Source organism: Manacus candei, unplaced genomic scaffold (assembly GCF_025592945.1).
Source record: "Manacus candei isolate 608988 ecotype Guabito, Panama unplaced genomic scaffold, ASM2559294v1 h1tg000045l, whole genome shotgun sequence".
Classification (NCBI taxonomy): Eukaryota; Metazoa; Chordata; class Aves; order Passeriformes; family Pipridae; genus Manacus; species Manacus candei.
The window spans coordinates 8,752,421-8,778,353 of record NW_026138093.1 but is presented as its reverse complement, the minus strand read 5'-3'; the positions used below and the strand labels follow the sequence as shown (position 1 = coordinate 8,778,353).

Here is a 25,933-nt window from a genome sequence, read left to right as displayed (position 1 = left end):
ATGACAGTTTAGGATTTATTTCACACTCTTAACAAGAAGGTATTTTCCAACTGGACTTTGAATAAGGTTCCACGGTATATTGCAAATTTGTATCTCAAGTTAACAGTCTACTTCTTCCCAAAGAAATTCTCAGCAGCTAACACCCTTTCATCATCTGGTTCTTTCCCTGATGGCTTGGCTTCTTTCCTGTTTTATCCCTTCTCAGCCACTCATGCCAGAGGCAATATTGAGGAAAGAACTGGGTTTTAAAAAAGAGAAAATGCAAGAACTTCCTTCAGGCAGTCAGTTCTTCTGGGCAGGGCCGTCTGACTCCTGGTGTGTTTCCCTCCATGTGCTCAGCACCGGCACAGGGCACACTGAGGGAGGTCTCCAAACTTTCCTGTAGGTGATTCCATCAAAACTAATCCCCTCCCAGGGCATCACAAGATGATGCTAATCAGCTCTTCCAAGTCAAAGGAAACTTCTTTTTCCCCAGGGCAGAACAGATGGAAACATGCTACCAGTGCAAGAGAGGGACAGTGGATTCCCATCCTCTGCCATGGGGGTGGTGACCCAGACTCCCTGTTTGTCCTCTAGTCCCTCTGGGAGCCCTGAGGTTTCCCTCTGGTCCCCTCTGGCTCCCTGTGCTTGGAAAGCCTTCCAAATCCATTCTGGTGAGGGGAGGTGGTGATGCAGCAACAGCAGACACCTCGTGGGATGCCTGGACACCCCTGGGGAGGCAGAGCTGGGGCCACTCATTCTGTGCCCTATCCTGGTTGGGTGCTGGGGGGACTGCCCTGAGGAGAGACAAATGAGGCTTCTCCCGGGGAAAGCCTCAGCCAGAGCTCAACTTCCCAAACAAGGCTGGGGCTGGGGGTGTGCCGAGGGGGAAGTTGTCCTGCAGGCAGCAGGACAGGACAAGCAGGACTCAGTCTGCTCAGGACACGGTGCATCTGAAGGGCACCATGGGTTTGGGCCCATTGTTGCTGCTTTATTAAATCACAGCCGCCTCCAGCTGGCTCAGTGGAGACAGAAGAGCAGTGCTCCTAGTTTGAACTGAGGTTCTTGGTGAAGATTTGATGGCATCAGGATTCCAGTTCTCCTGCCTGTAGGAAGGACAGAGTTTCTTTTTTGTGATAAGATCCATGCCTGGAAAGCTCCCCAGGCAGCCACCAGGCCCTAACATGGCATCAGGGCAGTTGGCAGCAGTCCCCCCAACACCTGCCTCCCAGCCCACGCCAAGCCACCGCCTTACCCACAGCCCCAGAGCCCTGGATGCCACCATGGCTGTCCCTGACACCACCCTGCTCACCAGCTCAGGTGTCTCACACAGTGCCTGGGAGCCTGGGAATGTTGGAAGCTCTTCATGGATGTGGACATCAGTACCTGAAGAGCTTCTGGCCTGAATCGAGGGCTTGGCATTGGTCCTAAAGCTGCCAGGATGCCGATGGTCTGTTCTGCCAGGCAAGGGACGACTTCACTGCTGTCTCTCTTCAAGGGCTGAAGGGCTGTGAGAAAAAACAGAGCCGAGCTGAAACTCCAGACATCCCTCCAGCCCATGTTCCCCACTCACCACTGCAGATCTCATCCAGCTGCTCTGTGCTTCGGTTCCTCAGGTGCCCATTTTCCAGCTCCAGGGGGACAGGGCCAGTCAAACCACGGCAACTTGGCAGAGACGTCTTCAACTGCTTCTGCTTCCTCAGCACCGCTGAGCCCAGGTGGTCTCTGAAGAGGCAGATGGAGAAATCCTGCATGTCGCTGCTCTCCTGGGAGGAAGGAGGAAAGGTGAGCTTTGGAAACAGCAGGCCCCTGCCCACAGTGAAGGGGGGGGGATGGTGGCTGAGGGAGATGCCCTGGGCTCAGATTCCAGAGCAGGGACAAGTTGCACTGGGCTGCAAGGCCCAGAAGCCACCAGAGCCCAGGGGAGCAGAGCCTGCTGCCAGAGCTGCTGACAGGGCTGGGTGCAGGGCAGCTCTCACTGCCCAGTGCCCATCTCAGGGCTCACGCTCCCACATCAACCTTACCATGTCGAGGAAGCATGAGAGGTTTTCCACCAGATCCTCAGTGGTTGGGCAGGCCTTTATCTTCTTCAGGTTTGGACACATCAGGTTTTTAGAGACAATCACAATCTCTGTCCAGGAGTCTTCACTGACAATCCACAGGAGCTCCATCATGTTTGGCATCAGGAGCTCCTGTTTCCCTGCCTGTATGAAGGACAGTGTTTCTTTTCTGTGATAAGATCCATGCCTGGAAAGCTCCCCAGGCAGCCACCAGGCCCCAACATGGCATCAGGGCAGTTGGCAGCAGTCCCCCCAACACCTACCTCCCAGCCCACGCCAAGCCACCGCCTTACCCACAGCCCCAGAGCCCTGGATGCCACCATGGCTGTCCCTGACACCACCCTGCTCACCAGCTCAGGTGTCTCACACAGCGCCTGGGAGCCTGGGAATGTTGGAAGCTCCTCATGGGTGTGGACGTCGGCGCCAGAAGAGCAGTGCTTCTGGCCTGAATCGAGGGCTCGGTGTTGGTCCTAAAGCCTTCAGGATGCTGATGGTCTGTTCTGCCAGGCAAGAGACGACTACATTGCTGTCTGTCTTCAAGGGCTGAAGAGCTGTGAGCAAAAGAAACGGAGCCGAGATGAAGCCCTGTGTCTGCAGAGACCCCCAGACGTCCCCTCCAGCCCATGTTCCCCACTCACCGCTGCAGATCTCATCCAGTTGCTCTTGGCTTCGGTTCCTCAGGTGCCGCGTGGCCACCCCTAGGCACAAAGCTCCGTCAGCCCCTGCTCCCCAGCGGGCTCCCAGCAGCGCGGCCCCTGGCCCTGCCCTCCTCCCCCTCAGCCGGGATGAGCCCAGGAAGCACCAGGAGCTCAGGGGGGTGGAACTCAGCCCAGTGCCCACCAAGCCCAGCCACGTGGGCAGGGCTGGCAGAGGGAGGCCCAGGCCCAGCCTGTGGCAGCCGGGGCTCAGGCAGCCCCAGGGTTGGGCCTGGCTGTGGCTGCAGCAGCGGGGACGGGGGCCAGCTTGCCCAGAGAGGGACCCCGGGGGCTGGGGCTCACCGATGAACCTGATGGCCGCCTCTCGCACACTGGCCTCAGGGTCCTTGAGGTAGCTCAGGCCCTGACGCAGGTACTCTTCAGCCCTGCTCCTGTCCTTCCCCACCTGGAGAGAGCACAAGGACACGGGCATGGCACAGAGCCCCCCCGCTGGCTGCAGCAGTCCCTCCTGCCAGCACTCAGTGTTGCCCAGAGCCCTCTCTCCCGCTGGCTGCAGGGAAGGGAGAGGGGCCTGCAGAGGAGCCCCTGGGGCTCTGTTCTTGGAGGGCACACACTGGGCTGCAGCTCCAGCCTCTGGGCTCTGGGCCCACACAGTGGGCTCTGCCTGCAGGGCAAGCCTCACCCAGCCTGCACCCTGGCACTTGGCCTTACCAAGCACTCGCCAATCCTCCACATCTGCTGCTTCTTCACCAGCTCTTTCAGCTCCCTCCACTTGAGCAGCTTTGCTGCGGCAAGGAGCGCTTCCTGGGCGGCCTGCATGGAAGCAGAAGGGGTGAGGTAGCAGTATGGCTGGCAAAGGAGAGCTCTTGGCTTTCTTGCTGGGGAGATTCTGCCCTCAGGAAGTTGGGACATGCCCTCACCAAAGTGTCTAGGGGACGTGTGAGGACAGCCCCGCAGGACAGGGCCTGAGGCTGGAAGCCCTGGCCTTGGACACATGCCAGGGACAGCAGAGAAGCCTGTGGGGATGTGCCTGTTCAGGCTTTGGTGGCCACAGGCTGCTGACGAGCCCTACTGGAGCCCCAGGGCAGCTGTTGGAAATGGCCGTGCCAGCTTCTCCGTCCCTGCTGGCGCTGGCTCTGCAGGGACCTTTCCCACGGCTTGCGCTGGGCCACGGCTGCCCACTGCCAGCAGCCCTTGTCCTGCTGCCTGGGCCCCACAGGGCAGGCCAGCCCACCTCTCTCTGTGCCAGTGCTCAGCCTTCCAATGTGTACCTTGGCCACGCTCGGGGACTGGTCACTTGTGCGAATGAGCAGCGGGACCAGTGCACTCCGCAGAGACGTCTTCAATTGCTTGTTGTTCCTCAGCACTGCTGAGCCCAGGTAGTCTCTGAAGAGGCAGATAAAGGCCTCTCGCATGTCGCTGCTCTCCTGGGAGGAAGGAGGAAAGGTGAGCTTTGGAAACAGCAGCCCCCTGCCCACAGTGAAGGGGGATGGGGATGGTGGCTGAGGGAGATGCCCTGGGCTCAGATTCCAGAGCAGGGACAAGTTGCACTGGGCTGCAAGGCCCAGAAGCCACTAGAGCCCAGGGGAGCAGAGCCTGCTGCCAGAGCTGCTGACAGGGCTGGGTGCAGGGCAGCTCTCGCTGCCCAGTGCCCATCTCAGGCCTCACGCTCCCACATCAGCCTTACCATGTCAAAGAAGCGCGGCAGGTTCTCCACCAAATACTCATCCATGGGGCTGGCCTTTTTCTTCTCCAGGTTTTGATTTATCAGTCTTTTCAGGATCATAATGACCTTTGTCTTGAGGTCTTCTCTGCCAACCCACAGGAGCTCCATCATGTGTGGCACCAGGAACTCCAGTTTTCTTGCCTGTATGAAGGACAGAGTTTCTTTTCTGTGATAAGATCCATGCCTGGAAAGCTCCCCAGGCAGCCACCAGTCCCCAACATGGCATCAGGGCAGTTGGCAGCAGTCCCCCCAACACCTGCCTCCCAGCCCACGCCAAGCCACCGCCTTACCCACAGCCCCAGAGCCCTGGATGCCACCATGGCTGTCCCTGACACCACCCTGCTCACCAGCTCAGGTGTCTCGCACAGCACGATGAGGCCTTCGAGCACCTGGGAGGCTGGGAGGGTTGGAAGCTCCTCATCGATATCAAAGTTGTCATTCTGAAGGTATTCAAAGTCTTTGTCCTTGTCCTCCCACTCAAACTTCACGCTAGTGCCACTGGGCAATGGCTGTAGAAGCAAGCACAGTAGTGAGAGCCTGGCAGAGTCTGCAGGGCTCGTGGCAGGGGATCAAGTCCTTTTCTGGTAACTCACAGCCAAGTCAGAGGTGGAGCTGCTTTCTGAAGAAGAAGCGCTTAGACTGCAGGGCCACCAGTCGACCCAGAGCATGACAGCGAATGGCCATAATATCTTGTCTCCAATCTCGGGCTCTGAGAAGATGCTCTGCCACATTTGCCTGGCCACACTGCAAGGCAGAGCTCTGTGTCAGCAGGGCAACCTGGAGTGCAGTGTGGCTGGGCCAGCCCAGGTGCCTGGGGCCCTGCCTGGGCAGGCAGCAGGGCACTGAGCTGGTGTTCCCCTCTAGGCTGGGAGTAGCAGGGTGGCTCTGGGCTGGCTGGGCCAGCTTTGTCTGCTGCAGGCCTGGACAACCCAGCAGGGCTGGAAAGCTTGGTGGGATGGAGAACCCCTCTCCTCAGGGCTGTCCTCCATCATTCCTTGGCTCTGGGAGCCAGAGAGTCTCAGGCTCCACCTCCCCACAGCCAACAAACCCTCAGGCTTTTCAGGGCCAGTACCTGTCTCCTTGTGGAGCGATGCTCAGCAGTGTGGCGACTACCTTCCTTGGGAAAAAGTCCGCTAGCAGCAGAAGCAGGGAGTGGAAGCACTCCTGCACAAGTTCACACTTCACGCCTGGCAGTCTTTCATGCAGGAAGCTCAAAATCTTTGGCACCTGAAGGGGACAGAGGTGAGGAGAGTGCTGCCACGGTAGTGCAGCCTCAGCTGCCCTTTCCATACCACTCTGCTGCCTTCAGATGCTTTCAGGTGCCTGAGACACCTGGGTTTGGCAGGGAGGGATGGAGAGAGGAACAAGGCCTTCTAGGGCTGAAGGGCAGGGCAATCCAGCCACAGGCCACTTACATCCATCAGGAAGAAGCACGGGTCAACCGTGGCCAGCCACAAAATCTTTTCTGCTATGACCCTGCGCCCTCTGTAAAGGTTCCACCCAAATGGTTCAACCCATGGACGAGTCTCTCCAGGTACCCATTGATAATTCTGTGCATCTTTCTGCTCCAGGGTTTCAAGGACGATGTGTGTCCTCTCCGAGCGCGTGAGGTATCTCTCGAAGGGCTGCGGCAGGAAGGAGGAGAGCAAAGATGTCACCCCAAGGCCCCTGCTGGTGCTGCTCAGCTGGGCAGCGAGAGCAGCCCTGGCCACAGGTGCCCAGCAGTGCTGGCAGCAGTGCCCACAGTCACTGTGTGGGGGAGGACAAGAGCAGAGGGTCCTTAGGCTGAGGCAGGAGGGCTGGGCTCATGCTCATGGGGTGCTGGCCCTGCACAGGACCAGGGCTCACTGCTGGGCAGGAGAGCTGCAGCTGCTGCTGGGACACCAGCAGAGTGCCGCTCTCAGACAGTCCCTGCTTGGGGACAGCAGGAACCCTCTCATCAGGGACTCTGAGGCCCTGTCAGCCCCACTGATTCCGGGTGCCTTTGGCTCACAGGAGTGCCCTGCCGATGGCACAGACAAGAGTCTCAGCAACGGGGGAGCTCATTACCTTGATACCGCACTTTTTTCCGAGAGTCCTGCAGAAGCAGGTGATTTCACCTTCCACGTGGCGTGCGTATTGTTTGTCCCTTAGCCTGGTCCTGCCTAAAGAGCAGAGCAGACGTGCAAGTCAGGGAGAGCAGCTTTGCCATCAGGCTTTCCAAAGCAGCCCGAGATCTGCTTGGGAGATGGCAGGCCAGAAGGAGATTGTGGAGGGAGGGGGTCAGAGTGGGCTCCACAAACAGGCAGGGTTGAAGATGGTGAAAGGAGCGGGGAAGGAGAGCAGCAGAGAACAGGTGCAAGACTTGAGGAGAGCACTCCACTTGTACAGCAAAAGAGAGTTGGGATGCTGCGGGGAGCAGCTGGAGGGGCAAAGGTGGTCAAGCAGAGAAGCGGAGCTGGGAGGTGATGTCTGTGTGCAGAGGGACGAAGGCCACCACAATCCCCCTTAGCTTTTTGCTTACAGATGAATTCGCTGAGGTGTGCAACAGTTGCCCGACGTCCTGAGAATGGTTGAAGGAGGACAAATCCCAGCAGCTGTCCAAGGAATGGGATCTCGATGACAGTGGACTTCTTTTTGTTTCAGGAGGTCCCATGGGAGGGAGGGAGGGAGGAAGAAGAGCAGCAGGGTTGAGGGCAGGCAGCTGGTGCCAGGGCCCCATACCTGAGAGTGTGCCCAGGGCTGGATCCCTGGGAAGTGCAGACTTTGCAGGACCCTGTGGCCCTGTCTCCTGGAGCCCTCAGCTGGGCAGCAGCCCTGGCAGGGAGAGCGGCAGGGCAGGGGCATAGCCTGGCTGGAGGCTTCCTGGGCCTTACCTGCCGTTGGGAATAGCTGTCCAACCATCTGCACAGCGTGTAAATCCTCTCCATGGCTTCTTCCCACACGGTGACAATATCATATCTGGCAAAGTCCACCAGCACCTGAGCAAAGAGGAGCTGCTGGTGAGCCCCTGGAGCAGACACCCGCTCCAGCAGCAGCAGCAGCAGCAGCAGCTCGGCTCCTGGGTGGGACTTGCACTGTCCCTCAAGGCTTCCTCTGAGCCCCAGCAAAGCCTGAAGCAGGGCTCCTGCCCCTGGGCTCCCTTGTGGGCCAGGCAGGAAGGCAGGTGCCACTCTCTGTGCTCCAGAAGAGCCTGGTGACACAGGAGGGGGGCACTGTCCCCACAGCGTGCTCTGCCACCGTGGCACTTGTCTGGAGACCACCCACCCAGGAGTGGGCAACTCCTGCCCCACAGGGTGAGGAACAGCCCCGGGACTGCCACTCTTTGCACAGGCCAGACCTGCAAGATGTTCTGCAGCTCCTCGCCCAGTCTGGAGGGAGGAGTGTTCCGCACGATTGCCGTCAGCATGGGGTCCAGGGCTTGCAGGGTCTGCAAGGAAGACAGAGAGCGCTGGCAGTGATTCTTCACCCCCAGGAGATGCATCTGAGCTCCCAGTGCCAGAAAGGAGAGCCGCCCACGCTGCCCAGGAGAGACCTAAAAGCAGGCAGTCTACTGTGAGCAGACAGCAGATGCCACAGGCCTTTGCATTCCAGCGGAGAGAGATCAGGGAGCAGAGAGAATAAAAACTGGAAGGAGAAAACAGGAGGTGCCTTTTTCTCCCTGAGGCCTGGTGCGCAAACCACACTCTTATGTTTCTCGGGTTCTGTCCTTCTAAATAAACTTTCTGCATTCTTTCCACTGCCTTGGCATTTCTGGGGATCCCTGCGTATCTTACGTGACGCGCAGGATGGCCAGAGAGCAGCCCAGAGGGACTGGTGGCTCCTGGAGCTCAACCAGCACTTACCTGATTCCTGCGCTCATATCCATCCCATACATAGGTGTCCCATTCAGGAAGGAAGAGGACAGCTCTGAAGCAGGCTTCTAGGAGCCTTCTCGTTTTGCCCTCCAGCACCTCGTTCACCGTGCTGCAAAGAGGAAGGGCCCAAGTGGACAATGGTGCCGGGGGAAGCGCCTCCAGGCCTTGTGCAGGGGGCGGAGGTCCTCTGGGGAAGGGGTCCCTGGCAGTGATGAGCGGGTACCTCAATCTTTCAATGGCAAAGAGGGCGAGCTTCCGCACTTCTGTGTGCTTCATCTCCCGCTCGCGGTGGTTCATCTGCTGGATCAGATCCCTGTCGCGGTCGTCCTCGGCACGCTCGTTGATACAGGACTCAGCGTCCAGCAGCATCTGCAGAGCACAACGCAGCTGGGACCCGGCAGCTGCCAGCACCCAGTGCCACCAGAGCCTAGCCCTCACAGGGTGCCAGTGCCAGGGGCCTTGCCCCCTTCCCCAGAGCACCGAGTGTCCCCTCACCTGAATCCTCTCGACCACCTCATATCTGCGGCAGAAGTGGACCAAGCGCTGGGATGAGCCACTGCCGGTGGTGCTTCTGCACAGGCGCACAACTTTCTGAAGAAAGCTGGTCTTGTGGACCAGATTCTGGCAGCCGGAGGACAGAGAGACAAACAGGGAGCATGAGAGGGGGGAAACGTGACCAGTGAGACTGGAGCCCTGAGGGGCAGTGGCCTGTGGGAGCAGCAGCTCTGCCCAGCCAGCACCCCTCCAGCAGCCCAGCAGCAGAGCCCCTGCCTTAGATGCTGGCACAGCTGCCGTCCAACTGGCCACACTTACCTCCTTGGGGCTGTCAAGGGCCTGGATGGAGTCCACCACTTCCTGTTCTTCTCTGGACAGGGGGAACAAGTTGACATCTAAGAGAGGGATAGAGTAGGGAGGATCATTGCAGGATGCGCTGCAGAGCCCCAGCCCTGCCCAGTCCCCTCACTCACCCGTCCCCATCTGCGGTGGGTTCACCAGGATCCACTGGGAGAGTTCTGCTGCAGACCAGCTTTTCTGGGTAGCAGCCTCCTCCTCCCAGGCCACCTCATGGGGCTCTTCTGGAGAGCCGCTTTTCTGGGCAGCACCCTCCTCCGCCCAGGCCACCCTGGGCTTGCTGGGGGGTGTCTGCTCCATCCTACTAGAAAACTACTAGAAGTAGTAGAAGTAGTTTTCTAGAAAACTACTAGAAGTAGGGAAAGGGGAAGCGGGAAGTTTCGTGGAAAAACAATCACACTACGAGTCAACAGGGAAAGCCTGGAGCTGTGCTCAGAAGATCCTCGCCAGCTCCGTGCTCCCGTCCTGTCGCGTCGCTGTCCTGCCGGACAATGGTGCTGGCACTGGGGCTGTGCTGACCACGTGTGCTGTGATGGGATGTCACAAAGGGCCCCCCTGTGACACACCACCTGACGCCTAGCAGTGTTCCAGCACTTGTGGATGTGGAACCAGCCCCTAGCAACGGGCCCCAACGATGCAGAAAATTATGCTACGTTGACCCTAAAACCCCAAAGCCCACAAATCCTTATTAGTAGACACACTGTTCCAAAAAAATAAAGGAGCGCTGGAGGCATAACATTGGGTGCGAGTGGTGTTTTTTGTAAAGGGAGTACCTTTATGTGGGCCCCCACCATCTCGTCTTTAAAATGGTAACACCTTATCCCACTGTCTACAAGCAGTAGATATCCCCTGCTATCCTATACACGAGGTCAGCTTTTCTCTGTAGTTTCAAAGGAAATACATCTCTTGGCTCAGAGTCATAGTGATTGATTCTTTTCAGCTGACCACCTCCCTGAGGCTTTTCCAGGACCCAGCTCAGGAGAGCGCTGCTAAAAGTCCAGCTGTGTGATTTCAAGAGCCAGATTGGCTCCTGAGACCTTCCATAATCACTTGGAGCATTGTTGGTTAAATTCTGCCATAACTACTCACATTGTTAGTATGAAAAAGGAAGAATGGGAAAATTTCTGGTTTTAATGGAGTAAGCTGGGCAAATGAAAGAAGGCAAAAGCATGTATATAATTTACAGTGACTGCTGAAGTATGTAAATATTAATTCTAGTCATGTTTGCTGGGTGTGCTTCTCGCACAGGAACACCATAGCTGGGGCTGGGGACAGCACTGATGGCAGTGATGAGGAATGGGGGGGATGCCCTTCCATCCTGCTGATATCTGAAGTTGTTTCCATGGCTGTAGTCAAAATAGGAGACAGTGTCCTGGTGACACTGGCATGCCAGGCAGTCTCTATGGTGTTGGCTAAAAAAAGTAGGACACCTAGTTTTCTTTAGGTGTCTGTGCTGTTTCTGAGCAGCGGTAACGAGGGCTGGGGCTGATGTGGCAGAGGGGCGGGTGTGGGGTTGTTGTGGCTCCGTCCCTCAGGAGCTGAGGGTGCCCAACACAGGTTGTGTACTCGGATCAGAGGAGAGGGGTTTGTGGCCCCGCTCTCTGTGGTGAGCCTGGTGGGTGAGCTCCCCCTGGGCCAGGCCACGTCAAGGGCTGATGAGAACAGAGGTGTTGCTTGTGGAATGGCAGCAAGCGAGATGCGGGGCGCCAGCAGCCACCTCGGGGGGGCTGAACCTCGCCGTGCAGGCAGGCGAGGGTACGAAGAGATGTCTGGAGAAGGGTCTGGCAGAGAAGGTGGTGTCGGCCCGAGCAGGGTCGGGGCTGGGCTGGGGCGGGCGGAGGTGGGCTCGGCCCGGCCTGGTGGGAGTGGAAGGGGGCGGTGGCCGCTCCCGCCTCTCCCTGAGCAGTGAGCGGGCGGCCATGTTGTGCCGGCGGCGGGAGGAGGGAGTTGAGATATTGCACAGTCTGTGACAATGAAGGCAAGACCAGCCTGAGGATAATGAGGGGACTGAGCCTGTGAGACCCAAGACTTGTGTTCCTGATGTTAAATCCTGAAATGTCTAAAGCTGCAACTTTTAACTGACCTGCTCTTCAAAAAACAGCAAAATTAAAGATTAAAATTAAACCCCGCAGTGTCAGGAGCAGATCTTGGCTGACCTGCATGTTCCATGCTAAATACAAAATTGAGCACTTCAGTCATAATGGTCTGCACCTTTCCTGGATTGCCCTGATGCTGTTTGTGCTGAACAGGTATTACAATAAAGGCAGTTTTACCTGTCCCTTGTTTACTTTTCTGAGCTCTTTGGAGCTGCCTTTTCTTGTAAGAGCAATATATGGTTATCTGTGTTTGTCTGGTGGTAATTTCTCAAGGGATTTGTGTACAGGACAGGGCCTGAATTTCTTGGGTGGTTTGCACAGGTTCTTTGATAACACATTCCCTGGTGATACTTGAAAGATTTTTATAAAATGTCTTTTGTAGCATATGCTGTCATTTCTAATGCTTGGTTGGTTTTTTTTCATTCAGGGATGGGACTTGTGTAATACTCACAGTCTAATGCTTGGTCCTTAGGATTTCTTTATTATTTTAAATTTTAATTTATTAGGATTCCTTAATTATTTTTAATTTTAATTTATTAGGATTTCTTTATTCTTTTTAATTTTAAATTATTACAATTTCTTTATTCTTTTTAATTTTAATTTATTAAGATTTCTTTATTATTTTTAATTTTAAATTATTAGGATTTCTTTATTATTTTTAATTTTAATTCAAGTGCATTAGTATCCCATTTTCCCTGCAGATGTGTGGAGGAATTGATTTGCTCACTGTAAGCAAAATAGCTGCTCTTGGTCAAAGGACTGGTAAGTTGTTCTTCCTAATACCATATACTTTTTAGCTTTTTAAAAACACCCAATCAAAGGTCTGGCTTTGCACAAAATGATATGTAAAGCTAGTACAGTTTTTTATTTGTTTGGTTTTGTTTTTTTTTAAATTAAACTGTGAGCTGATAGACTTCAGATCATTCCTCATATAGTCAAAAAACCACAGCATTGGCAGACTTGAGTAGAAAAATTAAAATTAAAATTAATAATTAAAAAATTATTCATCTCCACTGGATGAATACAGGAACAGAATCTTTTCCAGTTTTTCTTTAACTAAAAGGAATTTGGTCTTGACCTTTTGTTGTCCCTGCCACATTTTGTGACTTTGGACCAGTTTTATCACCGAGTTCAGTCCAGAAGCAAAAAAGTGGAATTCATGAACTGGAGGAATTCAGTTTTTAATGCGTGTCCATGAGCTTAGTTTTGATGCTTTTTGGCAAGTATTGAATCTCTTCTGCTCCTGGGCTCTGTGAGTTTTATTACTTTGTTCCTTCAGAAGCCTTAAACTGTTTTTCCCACTGCAGGTCTGTGTAGAACAGCAGATTTCTTGCCAGGTTTCTCCTTCCAGCTCTTCCTCAAAACTCTTCCTGTGCCATCCACTGACGCCTTTCTAGCCCCCAGTCATCTGCTCGAATCTCTAAAACATGTGACTCATGTTCCATTTTTATATTCATCTTCACATGACTCCTGAATCTTTCTGTGTGCATTTTTGTTTGTTTTCTCACTGGGTTGTAAATGAGCTGTTGTCACATCTGGTTTCTTGGGTAGGACTTTGGCCTTTCAGTTACACACCGAGTAATTCTTCCCTCCTTTTCTGGTTTATAATCCTTACCTAAAGGAAGGGGCTGAATGTGAAAGCCTTAATTTACTTAATGCAACAGTTGTCTACAAAAGAAGTTGCTTCAAAAATCAATTGCAAAAGCATCCAAATGTGTGGATCCTGAAATGTTATCCAAATATAAATTCAAATTCCTATGCCTTAAATATATTAAAAATATAAATACGTAAAAAATGTTTAATTAAAATAAATGTTTGAATAAAATGGTACCCAAATATAAATTCGAATTCCTAGGCCTTAAATATAAAAAATAAATAAATAAATGTATAAACACCGAAAACCCTGAAACAACTCAGGAACTTCCTTTTCGCTGTGAATTTGGACTGTGTGAAATCAGCCATAAAAGTTATGTGTGAGCAAACTGCTTCCTTTGTGCTCTCTCAGAATCTACTTATATTAAAACACGGCCTCAAATACATAAAAATGAATCCTTTAAATTTTCCTCTTCCCTTGGTACCTCCTCAGATGCACAGAAGGAAAGTTGTGCTGGATTTCAGTCTCCCACTTGAGGAACAGAAGGTTTCAATAGACCTCAAGTGGCTGAAGCCCTGGGTTTGGCCATCAGGCCTTGTCTTTCACTGCTGTGGTCTTTTAATAGAGCAACAGAGAATTGCAGCAAAAAACTGAAGAGAAAAACTGTAAATTCTGTTTCAGAATCGCTGCCTTGAATCTTTGGTCGAGGCTGGGAATGGTTGGTCTCCCTTGGCAGGGAGGGTCAGTACTCTTTGTCATTCTGACATGACTGCCCAGGTCCCTGATTTTATCGTGGCCAAAATACTGGGCTTGGAAACCAAAGCAGGAGCTGGTAGAGAACAGCAGCTTGAAAAATGGGCTGATGCCTAATTGATGTGGCAGAAGGAATGAAAGACTCGTGACAGCTAAGAAAAAAATTGGGCTTTTCAGTGCCTACCTCAGGTTAGGATCACTGCATGTGTCTTGGTGGAGGAAGATGTTTTTGTAACTTTATTGAAACTTGTTAGTAAAATGTGCCTGAATTCCTAAGGAAACAACCACTGTGAAACCTTTTAAACCAAATGTAGATTTCCAAAGTGTAGAAGTTGCTATTAATATTTTGGCCATTCCTGTGGCATCTTTTTGCTGTATGAATAACTTTGATAACAAGAACATGTCCTTAATTATAACACATTATCAGCTCTGTTTACTGCTAATTATTTTACAAGGCTGAGAGAAGAGTTTAAGATGAAAGATGTGGGGTTACTTGCAAAGATTTTGGTACAACCAATGCAGTTGAACCTGGTGGGGAAATTTGCCCTTAAGTTGGTTTTGGTAGATCTCATGAGTGTCTAAGGCAGAGGCCAACCCAACTGGAAAGAGCCTTTCAAGGGTGACTAAGATGTAACTAAATTACCTTTTTGGGAGGTGGGGAAAGCTGATGTCAGGAATTAAATTTCCTTATGTTAAAGTTATTAAAAATTTATTAATATGTAAATATTAAAATTATTTTAATGGTCTTATTTATGGGGGTTTCACTGTGCTTATGTTAGTACTTCTGAGTGTTTGATTGTGACAAAAATGGACAGCTTCGGGTTTTTTTTTTTATTTTTCATGTTTTGATACTTTGGTCAAGGCATTGACATTAAAAATCATTCAAAATTTTAATTCATCTTCAAACACTGAAATAGATTTGAAATGAGGTTAATGAGAACAGTGGGGGGAAAAAAACCACCTGAGCCCAAAACCAAAACAACCCCAAAACCTGTTCATTTTTCCATTGTATTTTATACAAGGAAGTCTGTAGAGCAGCAGAAAACAGGACACGTGGGCAGGTGTGACAGTCAGACTGGGGCTTGTTGCACTGGTTCCAGTGCTATTTGCTTCAGTGTAACTGGTCATTTTGAGATGAGACTGGGGAAACTGGGCTGCCAGGGCAGAGACCACTGGCTGGCCCCACTGGTTTTTGCTGGGCAGTGGGTAATTTCTGCCTCACTTGTCAGAACCAGCCCACGGTTATCAGGGAATGGGGTAGTGGTGAATTTGGCTTTCAGACTAAAATGAGGTTAAACTTACACATATTCAAAAGAATAAACTGATGTTGGAGTGCAGATACTCAAAATCCTGAGGACCTTTTGAAACCTTTTTTGTGTGTCAGTCCTACGGTCGAAGCTCTTCCCGCAGTCGGGGCACTGGTGGGGCTTCCCTTACTGGTGGGTCCGTTGGTGTTTGGTCAAGGTAGAGTTGTGGGTGAAGCTCTTCCCACACTCCCCACACTTGTAGGGCCTCTCCCGCTGTGGATGCGCCGGTGGGTGATGAGGTGAGCATTCTGCTTGAAGCCCTTCCTGCAGTCGGTGCAGCGGAAGGGCCTCTCATCCGTGTGCGTCCGCTCGTGCCTGAGGAGATTCCAGCTGGTCTGAAACCTCTTCCCACATTTCCCACATGTGTAGGGCTGTTCCCCGGTGTGGATGCGTTGGTGGGCACGAAGATTGGAGCTGTCACTGAAGCTCTTCCCACATTCCCCACACGTGTAAGGCCGCTCCCCAGTGTGGATGCGTTGGTGGCTGAGGAGGTTGGAGCTGCAGTTGAAGCTCTTCCCACATTCCCCACATGTGTAGGGAAGTTCCCCAGTGTGGATGAGCTGGTGGGAGTGGAGGGTGGAGCTGTGCCTAAAACTCTTCCCACATTCCCCACACGTGTAGGGACGTTCTCCAGTGTGGATGCGCTGGTGGGTGCGGAGGTTGGAGCTGCAGTTGAAACTCTTCCCACATTCCCCACACTTGTAGGGACGTTCCCCAGTGTGGATGCGCTGGTGGGTGCGTTGAGTGGACCTGTCACTGAAGCCCTTCCCACATTCCCTACATGTGTAGGGCCATTCCCCACTGTGGATGCGCTGGTGTTGGATAAGGTTGGAACTTTGCCTGAAGCTCTTCCCACATTCCCCACACGGGTAGGGACGTGCCCCAGTGTGGATGTGCTGGTGGGTGAGGAGGGTGCTGCTCCTGTTGAAGCTCTTCCCACATTCCAAGCACCTGAAGGGCTTCCCCCTGCTGGGAGGCTGATCAGGGACCACCAGCTCAGAGCTCCCACTCAAGCTCCGGCCGCCTTCCCGGCACAGGCTGGCTCTTTCCTCCTCAGAGCACCCTGGGCTGGCTTTGGAGCCCCTCCTGCGGGGGGATCTCCGGCCCTTTTCCTCCCCGCTGCCTTCCTGCGCCGGGGAGCCCTTCAAAACGGCCTCTCCCACCAGGGTCTCACGGGGGGATTTGTCCTCCGGGCTCTCCCTCCTCAGCTCGGGGCCTGGGGCAGGAAGCAAGAAGGACAGGCAGGGGATTTGCCTCCGGCCCACAGGGAAGGCCAAGGACATCCCCCCAACTCCGGCCCCGGCAGGACGGCGGCGCCAGCGGGGTTGTCCTGCAGCCGGGGCCATGCTGGGCTGACAGAGCCAGCACAACACCCGCCCAAAGGGACACTGACTTCCTCCTCACCTGCCTGGGGGGCCCAAGGCATCTTCCTCTTCCTCACAGCCTCCTCCTCCATCCGACCAAGCTTTGGGAAGGACAAATCCTGATGGGGGGTAAAACAAGGGCTGAGCGCGTTGGCTTGGGGGTTCCTCCTGCCCAAGTCCATCTCTAGAACTCACCGGGCATCCTGTGACCATAAAAACCTCCAAAACACCGAGACTCAGCCCAGAAAACCCCAAATCATCAAGATTCAGGTAAAAGCCTATAAGAAAGAGTGAGAAGACTCCTGCCCCCCCAAACTGAAAAAAGTTGAGATTCACCTAAAAAATACTCTAAAATATGAAGATGAGCCCAAAAAAATTCTCCTAAGAGTTCCCCTTCTCTGGTTTCCCCCCTCTAGGGTTCAGAGAGTCTCCCCTGTCTGGGATCCTGGGGGTTCTACCTAGAGATGCTGGGAGTGTTGGGGGTCCCAAGGCTCCCTTCTCCTCTGATTCTCGCCTTCGGGATGCCGCATTCCCAGAAATTCCCCCTCTCCAGGTTCTCCACTTTGTTGTCTTAGGGGATCCCAGGGGTCCCCACTGTCCAGGCTTCCCCTTCTCCGTGCCCCCCCTCACCAGGCTTTCAGGGGCCCTCTGAGAGACCACTGGGATGGACTCGGGGGGAACTGGGGCACACTGGGGGGCACTGGGGAGTTACCTGGGGATACCAGGACACACGGAGGGACACTGGGAGGTTACTGGGCCATACTGGGGGTTACTGGGTGCTCACTGCAGGATCACTGGGTCATACTGGGGGGCAGTGGGAGGTCACTGGGACACACTGGCTGGTCACTGAGGGGGTTACTGGGCCATACTGAGGGGCACTGGGAGGTCACTGGGATATACTGGGGGCACTGGGATCCCCTTACCCGGATGTGGTACATCTCCCCCCCCCCGGATTTTTGGGGGCATCCATAGGACCCCTCCCCTGGGGGTTGGAGGATCCCTTGAAACCCACTGCTGGGCTTTAGGGGACCCCCCAAAATCCCCTCAAAACCCCTGAAATTCCCCCGTCGACTCATCGAAACCTCCTCAAGGACCCCTCATCCCTCCCCAGCACCCCCTAAACCCTCTCAGTGACCCACAAAACCCACCTGAGACTCTCCAAGCCCATTTAGGGACCCCCAATCCCCTTCACGGGCCCTCAAAACTGTCTGTGACCCCTTAAACCCCCCAGAGACCCCAAAACTGCCTCGAAGGTCCCCGCAAAGGCCCCCCAGGACCCCTAACCCTCTTCACAGACCTCCAAAGCCCACCTGGGACACTCCAAATCTTCTCAGAAAACAAAACCCCTATCAGACTCCCCAAAACTCTTCAGGAACCTTCAACCTCCCCCCCGAGTCCTTTCAGGGACCCCTCAAAACGTCCCCGGGAACCCTCGAACCCCCCCGCTAAACCCTCCCGAGCCCTCCAGCCTTTCCACCCACACCCGCGCTCCCCGCAGCCCCCGAGGGGATCCCCAGACCCCGCTCTCGCCGCCCCCCCGCCAACTCACCCAGCGAAGTGCAGCGGCCGCAGGCGAGTCCTCCTCACTCCCGACCACGAGGCCAAAATGGCGCTCGCTCCGCGCGCCCTCCGCCTTTACAGACCCACCCCGCAGCCAATCAGCGCGCGGCCACGGCCCCTGCCCGCCCTCCGTCTGCGCGGGGCATTGTGGGAGTTGTAGTCCCTGCGCCGGGGGAGGATCGGGCGTTTTGGTTTTTAGTTTTTCTGTCTTCTTTTATTTTCTCTTTTTTTCTTTCTTTTTCCTTTCTTTTTTCTTTTCTTCCCCTTTTTTCTCTCTCTTTTTTATTTTTTTCTCTTTTTTCTTTCTTTTTTTCTCATTTTTTCCTTTTTTTCTTTCCTTTTTTTTCTCTTTTTTTTTTCTCTTTTTTCTCTTTTTTCTCTCCTTTTTTTTTACTATTTTTTTTCTTATTATTTCCATTTCCCTTTTTTTTTACATTGTTTTCTATCAGTTGTACTTTCAAGGAAGATTTATACTCAGATCAAAACAATCTCCAGCTACATATCCTGCCACAACAGATAATCTGCCATTGTTCCAGGTTTGTGAGGATTCCCAAGATCACAAACACTGAGACACCAAGGGTGGAAGCCAAGCAACTTTATCCTGTCCCTTGCCACAGCCTTCAATCCACACCCAGCCCTGGATTTCTGCAAAGCCGCTGGGCAGGAGCAGGAGACGGAGCTGGTGCTCAGCGGGAGGGGCAGCAACAACAAACCCGTGTCTTTGGAACAGGGGAAGGAATTTAGTGCTTGAGGGGTTACATTCCACAGGCTCCCCTGGGGATCAGCTCATGCTTGGACAGTGAGAACAGCAAGAACATTCCTAATAAAAATGCCCGAGGGAAGGGAGCGGAGGGGGAGCAGGGGCAGGAAAAGGAAGCAGAGCGATGGAAGATGGGCTGGGGCGGTCGGGGCTGGGGGAAGGCAGGCTGGACAATGCCTTGTTTGGTCCAGCAGCTGGACCAGCTCCAGGGCAGGTGTCGGGGGAGCCTCTGCCACAGGGACATGGACAAACAGACCCTACAAAAGCTCTCAGAGGGGTTGGGGGCCCTGGGCGGGGCTGCGCTCTCGCCTCAAGCCAGGATATCCCAGGGCAGTGGAACAGCAATTCCTGTCAGCTCCCAGCAAAGATTATTGGGGTTTGCACTGGGGAAATATTGACGCTCCAGCTTCTTCTTCTCTTTTTAGAACTTTGAGCTTGCAGTCGGGTAGAAGGGCTGGTGGGGGAGTGGGAAGAGACCCACTGAGGGGCACATCTCATCCCTCAGTTAGATGGAGCTAAACCCCTGATCTTGCTTAGGAAGAGCTGCTGATGCTCAGTTGTCTTCTTTCCCTTCTGCTTTAGTGGGATATTACATTTCACTGCAGTATTGGTGATAGAATGGTATGTCAGCTGGAATGGTTTGGTTGTTACAGAAAGCATAAATGCATTTTAAGGAAGGTATTTTTACATAGAGGAGGCCTCCAAAAAAACCCAAAGGTAATATAAGTGCAGAATATAGTGAACTTTGGGGTTTTTATTTTTAATTCTTGGGTAGAAAAGCCATCCCAGTTAGGGACAGCAATTTATTGCGTTGCTGAAAAATAAACAACCAACAAACAAAAAAAAGAAATCTGAATTTGTTCTCTTTCAGATTTGTTTTTGATCATAAGAATACTTCTAGTGAAAAGGGCTAATTTATTCTTTCTAGAGGAATATTTTAAGTGTGATTATCACAATATCACAGCTGCTGAAAAGGTCTAAAATAGGACATTGACCTTGAACGTGTTCCTGCGTTTAGGATGTGGTGCTGTAGTAGTTTGGACTTCGTTTTCCCCCAGAGGCTAAGAAAAGTGGTAGACCCCAAGGGGTGGAAACCCCTAGAAGGATCTCTTCAAGAAACAATAGAACTGCAACTCATTTTTTAAGGTATCATCTCAAAATGTTCACTCTTGCTCTGTAAAGACATGCCACAAGGATTGTAGAAAGCTTGCAGTATCCCAGGAAGTACATGTGGTATTTTATCAGTGTAAATATGGATAAGATTTTCAATATTTCTGCTGGCAATACTCCATAACTAAAGTAAGTTTTCCCTTTGGTGCTGCACTAGTTTATGATTTAATTGTTACTGACATTCCACCAGTCACATTATTAGCTTCACCAAATGATAGGGAAATAATCCTGTATTAATTAAAGAGAGCAACTGAATTCCCTCAGTCACCTTATCCTTGGCTGTCTGAGACAGAGATGCACTTCAGCTTCCGTAAAGAAACTTCCACTAAAAAAGAGCTTGGGATAATAGTGAGAGATCCATCTTGAAGGGTGTGCCTGATTCCCACACTGTAAAACCTCATGGATACTCTCAGGTTCCCATTATTAAATAACACTGCTGCCTAAATTCAGCTGCAAAGGAGACCATGTGCCACAGTCAGCAGTCCAGGTTTGATTTACAGTAAATAGGAGGGAGAGAGAAAGGAAGAAATAGAAAGAGAGAGAGAGAAGAAGGAGGTGGTGGGAAGCCAGTGAGAGAGAGACAGAGATGAAGTAAATGTATCACACCATGGAGACCCCTGAGGCTCCCACCGGTCCTTCTTCACCCTGCTCTGCTCGGTGGAGGGTCCCCAAGTTGTGCTTCTGGGCTATCACTTTTATCCAGCCCAAGCCCCGGGTATTCAGGGGGGTAGATGCTGTTCCCACAGCTTGGGCTGGTACATCTACAAGGACTTGCTTCCTTTCCCACAGCTTGCCACGGTGGGAGTTTTGCCCGGTGTGCTTCCAGTCTGCAGGTGGGAATCTTTGTCTGGATGGGTTCCCCAGACCTGCCTTACCAGCCCTGGCTTCCTGTTGGGGCTGTCTGCTCTTTCCCACAGTCTGCACAGTGCAATTCTGTCCTGGGGGCTACTTGCAAAGCTTCACCTCCCTTTAGGCCTTGGAATTAAAGGCCTTCCTGTTTGCCACCAGTGCTGATGTGTTGTGGTGCCTTATGGGATTTTCCTGCTTTGACAGTGTTTTGAGACAGTTCATTGTGCCCTTCAAGTCCTTCCATGTGCACACACACCCCACTCTCACCAGTGCCTGGCCCTCCAAAGAACACAAGCCCTGATGATTTGTAGCTCCCACTCCCGTGGTTGGCACTTGGAGCTCCCTCCGTACCCAGAGCTCAGAGCTCCCTTGTGCCAGAAAGTTTAAAGATATTGTGCCTCATTCTGCCAAGACAACCCTTGGAAAAAAGTGTCCCTCTGTGTTTCCTGGGATCAGAGCACTCTATTGTCATCTTCCAAAACTTTGGAGAGGTCCCAGAGATCTCCCAGGAAGGAATTTGGGGCCTCAAGTACATGACCCGTATATAGAGGCTGAGGACTCAGGGGTCAGGGGTGCAAAGATTGAGGACAGTAGAGGAGTATCCTGAGAGGTCTGGAAGGGGGGTGTCAGAGCTGGTGGAGCTTTTCTTCCTGTCAGAAAACAGCCTAAGAAAGAAATAGTGCCAAGAAAAGCAGCTGGAGTCTGGATGAGCCCAAGGCTTTGTGTGTGCAGGAAGAGCCAGGGAGGACTTGGCAAAGGGCTGGCAAGGTTCCTGCCCTGAACAGCTCTGCCCTGTCCTCCCACCCCAGGATCCCTTGAACCTCCTGCTCCCTTCTCCTCTCTGCCCTTGCTGCCTGCAGCTCCTGCCCTGCTCTGCCATATGGCCACTTCCCCTGCACTGCAGCAACTGGGAGAGTCCTGCTGAAAGATCCTGGAAGCTGTGGGATGTGGCAGCTTTAGGAGATGCCTCCAGGAAGGCAAGTTGAACTTTCCTACAGCCAGAGAATTCTTCCTTCAAATCCTGGGAAGGTTTCTCCTGTAGTGAGAGCTCAGTCACCTCCCAGCCCTGGCTGCCTCTCATCTCTCTGCCTTCTCTCCTGTGCCGTGGGTGCTGCAGGCAGTGCCCTCAGCCCTGCTGGGCTGTGCAGAGGAGCTGCTCACCAGCAGAGCTGTCTCTTTGAAGCTCTTCTTGCTTGCCAGGAGCTCCCTGTGTGCCAGGAGCCCGGCCCAGCTCAGCAGCACAGCAACAGCCCCAGGCAGCCCTTTCTCTGCCCCTCTGGGCTCCCTCCAGCTGTCCCTGGGGCTCCAGGGGAACCTGCTGGCACACAGCTGAAGGAAATAATCATGTTCCTTCTCTCAGCTGGGTACAGACACTTCTTTCAGCAGGGTCATGTCTCCAAACAGACACAGAGTTAAGTCCAAGAGTCCCCTTTTCATGTCCCATCATTAGACAGGAAACCCAGACAGTGCCCAGGAGGGATCTCCTTCACCTGCACTGAGGGAAGGGACTCAGCTGAGTCAACAGAGGTGTCTCCTTGTGGCTCTGCAGACCTGGGGCCAGAAGGACACTGAGCTCCCTCCACAACCCCCATGGGCTGGGATTCCTCCTGCCCCACTTCAGTGGGCCCAAAACAGGCCCCTGCAGGTGACTCCTTGTCCCAGCTCCCATGGCAATGAATGAAGACCAAAGCCAGGAGTGACCTGCTGGGACACAAAGCCCTGGTTCCTCCTGAGGGGCCAGAGGTGACCAAGATTCCTGCTGGGAACTGCAGGCTGCAATGGAGCAGTTCCTAGGGACAGGGCAGCAGCTGTGGGATCTTCTTGGAGGCTGCTGGGACATTGCTTTGGCCAACTTCAGTGGCAGAAGGTGCCCACGTGTAGGACAGGGGAACCTGTCACTGTTCCTTCTGTCCAGGGCAGCCCCTAGAGGTGTTCAGGTGACCAAATGGAGTCAGGTGGCACAGGGAGAGAGGTCTCTCTCCTGTTCTTTATCAGAGGTATTTTCTATGTGTCTTTAGAGTACAATAGCAGTTGTCTCCTGGACATCCCTTCACTGCTGAACCTAATTCAGGGCAGCTGAGCCTGGATTGAACAGCCAAAGAGGGGCCTGTAGTGCCAGGGGAGGTGCCAGGGCTCTGCAGCACAAGTGCAGCAGCTGCCATGGACAGCACAGGGCCTGTGCAGGAACCCCCTCCCCATTCCCAGCAGTTGTGTGACAGGCACCACCCAGGGCTTCCCAGACATATTGGGGGCCTTTGGACAGGGAGTGAATCCCAGCCCTGCAGGGACACAAAGGCTGTCCCTTCTCTGCCCAACCAAGGCCGGGCCAGGCACGAGTCCAAAGCACATCAGCCCATGCTGTCCACACTTGTTTCCTCCCTCTGCTGGCTCTTCTCTCCCCCAGCATTTCAGCAGCATGTGCTGATCTCCTCAGGGATCAGGCCTGGGATTTTCCCCCTGGGCCTGAGTCCCAGCACATCCACCCCTAAGGCCATTGTCAGCAAAGCCTCTGCACACCCCAGCTCTCGGGGCTTTCAGAGCAGCTTTCCCCACTGCAAGTCTGTTCTTACCCCGGTGCCCCCTGAGGGGCTGCAGCCAGACAGGCCCCAATGCCCTGCGTGTGGGGCACAGGCAGGAGGAGCTGCAGCCCCAAGTCTCTCTTCATTCCACTTGCAGGTAATAACAGCCCAGGCCTGCTGAGACAGTTCCCAGGTTGCAGGGCTGTGATGGGTTGGGAGAGAAGGCCAAGGAGACACAGGAGAGAAAGAGCAGGAGAGAGGTGTCCTCAGCGGGAAGGAGCTTCTTGGACCTGTGGAGCTGCTCTAGGGGATGAACAACTTGGGTGAACTTTTGTGGGTGAGGGTCAGAGGAGAGAGTGGTTTGGGTGACATTGTGGTGTGAGACAAAGAGCCCATTCAAGTTGGCTTTGATAACCCTGGAATTGACTGGAAAGGCCCCACGACAGGATGCAAAGGGTCCCAGAGGTTTGTGCAGGGTCTTGGTGAAGACACCCCTTGGGCCACAGGCCTTTAGAGCACAGCTGGCAGGTTGGTGGACAAGATGGAGGCTCATCTGCATCTGCTTCTGTCCAAGAGGAACCAAGAGGTTCCCACAGAAACTGACTGTAGCGATGGGAATGTATGGTGGTTGCCATGGTAACTGAGTGTAGCAATGGGAATGTATGAGGGTTGCCATGAAAACCAACCATAGCAATAGAAATGTGTGATGGTTGCCATGGTAACTGACACTGGCAATGAGACTGTATGTGGTTGCCATGGTAACCAACAATAGCAATGGGAAGTATGATGGTTGCCACAGTAACTGACTGTAGTGACGAGAATGTATGGTGGTTGCCATGGTAACTGACCATAGCAACGTGAATGTATGATGGTTGCCATGGTAACTGACCATAGAAACAGGACTGTATGATGGTTGCTATGGTAACCGACCAAAACAGTGGGAATGTATGCTGTTTGCCATGGTAACCGTCCCTAGTAATACAATGTATGAGGTTTGCCATGGTAAATGTCCGTAGCAGTGGGAGGTATGATGGTTGCCATGTGTCCTGGTTAGGACAGCTGGGACCGATTCATCACTGGATGAGTGTAGCCCAAAAGTGTGTATTCTATGGCCTTCCATGCCATTGTCCCAGAAACTGTTGTCAGTAGAGGCCTGCAAGGGGGGGAGGATGTTCCTGAGCAACCTCATACCCTTTTATGGACTGAGCATCCTCATACCCTTTTATGGAATTCCCCACTCTGAGGGAAGGACGAAGCATCCATTTATGGAATTCTCCGCTCTGAGGGGAGGACTGGGCATTCCTGCCTGAACTGGAGAATATATAAACCTGGAATTTCAGAACCTTACTACCACTTGCGGGATCCAGAGGAGGACTGCAGCTCACTGATCTCAACCAGACTGAGACCACCACCCTCAACTGGACTGCAATCACCACTTTTGACCAGACTGCAACAGCTCTCCCACCAGAAGGTTTTTCCCCCTCTCCCTTTACTTTGGACTCAAGGGGGGGCCCAAGGAACACCACTTTGTTCATGCCCCAGGGTACTGGGTTATACATTTGGGTTTTGTGGGTTAAGACCAATTGTTTATTTGTATAATTGTACTTAGTGTATTATTTTAATAAATTGTTATTCTGATTTATAATCTCTCCTTTGAGTTGAGTTCATTTCCCCTGCTGGTTAACTCTTAAACCAGCACAAGGGGCCAGAACTGGACACAGCACTCCAGGTGGGGCCTCCCCAGTGCCCAGCACAGAGGGGCAATCAGTTCTCTGCTCCTGCTGTCCACACTCTTCTCCACAAAGGCCACCATGCCCTTGGCCTTCTTGCCCCCCTGGGCACACTCTGCCTCATATCCAGTCCCTGTCAAGCAGCACCCCCAAGTCCCTTCCTGCTGAGCAGCTCTCCAGCCCCTCTGCCCCCAGCCTGGAGCGTTCCAGGGGGTTGTTGGGACCCAAGGGCAGGCCCTGACACTTGGCCTTATTGATCCAGCCTGTCCAGATCCCTCTGCAGAGCCTTCCTGCCCTCCAGCACATCCACATTCACACCCAACGTGGTGTTGTCCATGACTTTCCTGAGGGGGCACTCGATCCCCTGCCCCAGGTCACCCAGAACGATGTTAAACAGGAGCAGCCCCAACCCTGAGCCCTTGGGAACCCCACTACTGCCCGGCCCCACCTGAATTTCCTTCCATTCCCCACCACTCCCTGGGCCATCAGACACTTTGTCACCCAGCAAACAGTTCCCTGGGCAAGCCATGAGCAGCCAGTTTTTGCAGGAGATGCTGGGGGAGATGGTGCCAAAGGCTTTCTGGAATTCCACAGAGACACATCCCCAGCCTTTCCCTCAGCTGCTGAGTGGGTCCTTTGTCAGAGAAGGAGATGAGGTTGGTCAGGCAGGACCTGCCTTTCCCAACCCCACGCTGGCTGGGGCTGATCCCCTGGTTGTCCTGCCACTGCCATGGGATGGCACTGAGGAGGATCTGCTGCATGGACTTCCCTGGTCCTGAGGTCAATGGGAGAGGCCAGGAGTTCCCCAGATGCTCCTTTGGGCCCTTCCTGTGCATGGGCATCCCATGTGCTTGTTGCCAGTCAGCTGGGACTTGTGCAGTTCTGCAGCACTGCTGGGGAATGAGTGAGAGTGGCTTGGCCAGCTCTTTCTCCAGCTCCCTCAGGACTCTTGGCTGCATCCCATGTGGGCCCAGGCACTTGGGGGGGTCTCACTGGCAGAGTAGGTCACTGACCATTTCCTCCTGCATTGTGGGGGCTTCACTCAGCTCCCCATAACCAGCTTCCAGCCAAAGCCTGCCTGCCAGGTGTCCAAGGGGTCAGTTCTGCTGCCCCCTCCTTCCT

The 25,933-nt window shown here is 53.3% G+C and overlaps 1 pseudogene; it reads right to left on the bottom strand.

Moving 5' to 3' along the window:
• The window catches only part of LOC127474812 (zinc finger protein 729-like), a 463,770-nt pseudogene that overhangs the window by 320,667 nt on the left and 117,170 nt on the right, over positions 1-25,933 (bottom strand).